Source organism: Rhincodon typus, chromosome 4 (genome assembly GCF_021869965.1).
Source record: "Rhincodon typus isolate 14 chromosome 4, sRhiTyp1.1, whole genome shotgun sequence".
Classification (NCBI taxonomy): domain Eukaryota; kingdom Metazoa; phylum Chordata; class Chondrichthyes; order Orectolobiformes; family Rhincodontidae; genus Rhincodon; species Rhincodon typus.
Window position 1 is genome coordinate 41,145,525 of NC_063335.1, and position 5,065 is coordinate 41,150,589.

The following is a 5,065-nucleotide window of genomic DNA, read 5'->3' on the forward strand; positions in this document are numbered from 1 at the left end:
AACTCCTGATACTCCTGTTTATATCTGTCAGCCAGGGCTTCCTGATTGAACCAGGTTAACAGTTCTAATCAGGGAACACGTATTCTGTGAGGTCCATCTGGCCGTCCTCATACAATATAGTTCTTCGGGCTAAAGGGATGAAAATGCAGATGGAGAAAGCGGGAACAGGGTACTAACCCCTGGCCCAACAGTTTAGTCCTATCCAGGATCATGATGCACACTCCTAACCTCCCATCCTCTGTCAAGGCCTTAGTGTTGGTCACTGCCTATAACCACTCAAACTGCAGCATTCCATGAATTATCCTCTCCCCGCTGATATACCAAATTCTCTCCTTCACTCTACTTGTATCCCCACATCCCAGGTTGAGGTCTCCAATCCCCAACATTGAATTCTTGTAACACAGCAATGTCCCTCTGGTAACCCCACATTGGAATTTTATTCCATTAACTCCAGGACTGACCATGGCTCACCAACCTCCCCCAGACTGATTTGGACAGACAGCCTTAGCTGATGACTAGACTCTGACTGTTCTCCATGCAACTCCACAACTGAAGAACTGCCAATCCCTGAGCTGCTTGCACTGGATCTGGTGGTGGTGCACTGTCCAGATGGTAGTGCGATGGGCCCCCTGAACCCTAATGCTCCAAATGCTGATTGACTATGCCTAAGCACTTGAGTTCCGTGGGCTGACTATACCAGGACCCCTTGACTGACGGCAACCCTCCTTCATGTGACTGAGGACTAATCTCTCTTGCCTTTGGGACATGTCCATAGTTTCAAACACATGCAGTGTGTTTGATGGCTTCCAGCTCATTCTGTAAGTGTGAAATTGCTGCCCAGGACTATGTTGTACAGTAACATGTTCACCCCCTTGATTCATCACATCAGCAGCCAGAACAAGCTGCCTCACTTTGTGTCTGCACAAAACAGGAAGTCAAGGCAGAAATATTGTGATTTTTAAGGTGTGCTGCAGGGACAAAGTGCAAAAAGACAAGGCAGGGATGTTGCGAGCACTAAAGGAGGCAGAAAGTGAGTGAGGGTTAAGAGAAGGAATGAACAGCTCCGAGGTGCCATCTAATCCAAACTATGAGCTGGGTGTGTGTCCCTGTTCAAAAGTGTCCTTACAGCAGCTTTGCAATGAGAGGTGCTGATGTGTTCCAAGGAGCACCATTGAAGTGCAGAATTGTATGTGGGTTGGAGATTCAGCATGGCGTTCTTGTGTGTTGGGTGTGGCTGCCAGTATGTGTAAGCATGGGGCTTGTGCAGGCACTGCTCATGGAGTGTGCTCTGAGAGATTGCGGCTGGCAGTCCACGATAGAGGTTCACAGGAGCAAGCGGCAAGCTGGAATTGCCAAGTAACCGCTCTGACTTTTATATTGGGAATTCTCAATGTCTAGTTTCTATCCAGCATGCATGAGAATGGTAAACAGCATACTAATAAGGCAAGATTAGGTAGTAATGACAGTGGTAATGAGCAATAACCTAAGAAAATAGGCTTCTTGATACTCTCTAGCAAAAAGTTGTATTGTCGTCCAACACTCAGTTGTAAGATGGGACTTTCCAATCTCGTCAGGAAGCTCCTTGGAAGATGCCTCACCCGCTTTTCCCAAATTTCACACCATGATCCATGTCATTCAAAGACTGGGAAAATTCTGCCCATGATTGTGCAACATAGCTTTGCAAAATTAAAAATAACTGATCTCACTTTTCTTTTAACTAGGTTTATAGCTAATATCAGTTTGCACATGTGACTGAAGAACACTACCATTAATCAGGTGAAATAACGTGCCAGTAAGTTCAACCTTTGTTTGATTGTCTTGTGCATTTTAATAATCTGATTATTATTATTATTTATATAACATATTAGTTCCAGTTAAGAGCAAAGTCTGCAGCAGTGTGGCATGCAAAGAAGTTGAGTTTCTCAGAAATATGGGCTGAGAAACCAAAACACCAAACGAAAGTGCTACAGTGTCACCTTTGGTAAGAAGCAATAATAGCACAATAGGTTTATATCAGAGGTCTGATTATAAATATGAGCATCAAAATTTTCAAAATAAGTAAACTAACAATACATATTTTAAGCAGGAAATCTATGCAGTTGTAAATCTTCTGATATAACAAAGTGGTTGATAATTCTGGCTTGATTAATATATCTTTACATGTGTTTCAGATTTTATTTCAGAGGTCATAACAGTGACTGGTCTTTAAATAGTACATTTAATGTGACAAAACATCATAATGTCATTCACAGAAGTGCTATCATGTGAAATTTAACACAGAGTTAAAGGAGAATAAGGCCAGCATTCAGAATCTGGGCAAAGATGTAGAACTTTAAAAGTGCTTAAAGGCTTACAGAGAAGCAGAGGCAGAAAGGATCAGGGAGGAAATTTCAGAGCTTAGATCTAGATATCTGAAGGCGTGACTATTAATGGCAGAGTGAAGATAATTGGAAACACACATGCAGCCAGAATTGAAAAGTGCAGATAACTCATCGTGTTGTAAGACTGAAGGATGTTTCAAAGATAGAGAAGGGTAAGGCTGTGGAGGAATATGATAACGAGGATGAGAATTGTAAAACTTACTAAAATAAACAGAAATGGAGGGAACATTAAAATAGATTGAATGGATCTAACTAAGTAATAACAATTTTAATGCTCAGATATAACACCTTCTCTGGTGATTTTTTTTTCCATTCAACACACTTTCAGATCCCTTCATCAATGTTTGGGTTAAAAGTCAGCTATTTCAGAAAGTTTTTCCCTTGAAAGACTGTATAACATTTGTAACGATCTAATCTAGAGAGCGTGGCAGTTGCTGAATATATTTAAGTCAGAGATGGACAGATTTTTGGATTTGAAGGATCAAAGGATATGAAGATAGGATAGGAAGAGGCAGATGATTCAAGTCTAGCCACAATATAATTGAATTATGAAGTAGGCTTGAGGGCAGAATGGTTGACACCTGCTCCCATTTTTTATGTTCTCGTATTCTTAAGTTCTTCCTACCAAATATATGACATTAGCATTCTTATTGGTAATAATAACTTCAGGCAGTCCCTTCAAAGAAGACGCAGCTCTTCATATGTGTTACAAAAAGGTTCTAATACATGGTACTGTTACTAAGCTTTGTCATTGCCCTGGTGAATACCCATGTTCAAACAAAGAATTGGATATTATTATCCCATTTTCACCACCACCACCATTATTGGTAATGGAATGGTAATATCATGACTTTCTTGTGCTACGTCAACTACTCTCTATTTAATTGTATTCCTGGCTTTAACAAGGGTGCTATATGAAACTACAAAATTGTGAGCCTTTCTGTTGCTTTGCTTAGTCAGGAAAATTGTCCCAAAAAGTTATGACACTGGTTTCTCTGTGATACTAACAGAAGCTTAATAACAATTTGGCCTGGTCAGCCAAATTTAACATCTGGGCTTAATAAACAGAAATAAATACCTCTATTTCCAGTGCTGAAGACAAAAAATTCTGAACTTGTTTTGGTAGAGGGGCGAGTGAAGCGAAGGACAGGAAGTAAAAGCTTTTTAATTAACTTTCAAAAAGCCATTCTGGGGTAGGATTTTGCAAGTCAAATTTATTTGAAAGTATGTGGTATTTAGCAGGGATATATTTAGCAGCAGGAATAAATTAATACTTTTTTTTTGAAGTTACTAGTAATTCAGCAACGATAGACATTTCCTTGAATAGGTCTTCACATTGAATGCTTGGCAATCCCCTGAATCCTTCAATATGCATGCTATAACAAACTTTACCACTTAATATTCTTTGGCAAACATGTTAACTGCCCAATTCTTCTTCTTATATGCAGTGGAAATGACATTTAAATAAAACAAAGAGCTGCAAATGCTGAAAATCAGAAACAAAACAGAAATTGCTGGAGAAAATTAGTAGGTCTGAACAAGGATCACTGGACTCAAAACATTAACTCTGTTTCATTCCGGGGATGAAGATATCATTGGCTAGGCCAGTATTTATTGCCAATAAAAACCGAAAGAACTGCAGATGCTGTAAATCAGGAACGAAAACAAAGTTGCTGGAAAAGCTCAGCAGGTCTGGCAGCATCTGTGAAGGAAAAAACAGAGTTAACGTTTCGGGTCCGGTGACCCTTCCTCAGAATTGCCAATCCCTAATTGCTCAGAGGGCAGTTAGGAGTCAACCATATTGCTACATGTCAGGAGTCACATGTGCACCAGACCAGCAAGGATAGCTGTTTCCTTCCCTAAAAGGCATTGGTGAACCAGAAGGGTTTTCCCAACAAGGAATAATAGATTCATACTCTTCATTAGACTCTTAATTCCATATCTTCACTAAATTCAACTTTCAGTATCTGCCATAGTGGGATTTGAATCCAGATTCCCGGAACATTACCTGGGTTTTGGGATTAACATTCCAGTGATAATACCACTACATGACCACCTGCCCTATTTCTCACTCCACAGATGCTGTCAGACCTGCTGAGGTTCTCCAGCAATTTCTGTTTCTTGTTGTAAATGACTTTGAAGATAGGTTAACTGCACACAAGTCAACATTTCTTACCTCACTACACATGCTACAAATTTGGGTCCACTGTACAGCCCTGCACAGGAGGATGCCTGTGGTGCTGTGGTAGTGTCCGTACCTCTGAACCAAGAGGCTTGGGTTGAAGTCCCAACCTACTCTAGAGGTGGGCAATAACATCTCTGAGCTAGTTGATTAGAGCTACCTAGACGTGCTCAGGCTCAGTTGTTTTGATCAATTGTAGACACCGACCTAAGATTTGCTGGGTGAGCTGAAAGGAAATGAAAAGAAACGACAAGTTTTGGACACACAGCTTGGAAAAATGGAAATTTGCAAGAGAAAGCTTGCCTCAAGCGGGGCTAGAGAATGAGACAGAGCTGTATCAGTATGATCCTTGCGATTGTAAACATTTTATAGGTAAGATTTCTGCAGCAGTTTTTGTAGTGTACTTTGCTTTCATAAACAACATTTTGATTGTTAGGAACAAAAACAAAGTTGCTGGAAAAGCTCAGCAGGTCTGGCAGCATCTGTGGAGGAGAAAACAGAG

General features: G+C 40.5%; 1 protein-coding gene across 1 annotated transcript in view; it reads left to right on the forward strand.

Moving 5' to 3' along the window:
* The first annotated feature begins 1,721 nt into the window (after positions 1-1,721).
* Positions 1,722-5,065, forward strand: part of ctdp1 (CTD (carboxy-terminal domain, RNA polymerase II, polypeptide A) phosphatase, subunit 1) — a 293,011-nt gene continuing 289,667 nt past the window's right edge. Inside the window, exon 1 of the mRNA XM_048595768.1 lies at positions 1,722-1,792. The gene's annotated coding sequence lies outside the window, so the exon portion shown is untranslated. The remainder of the gene's footprint in view (positions 1,793-5,065) is intronic.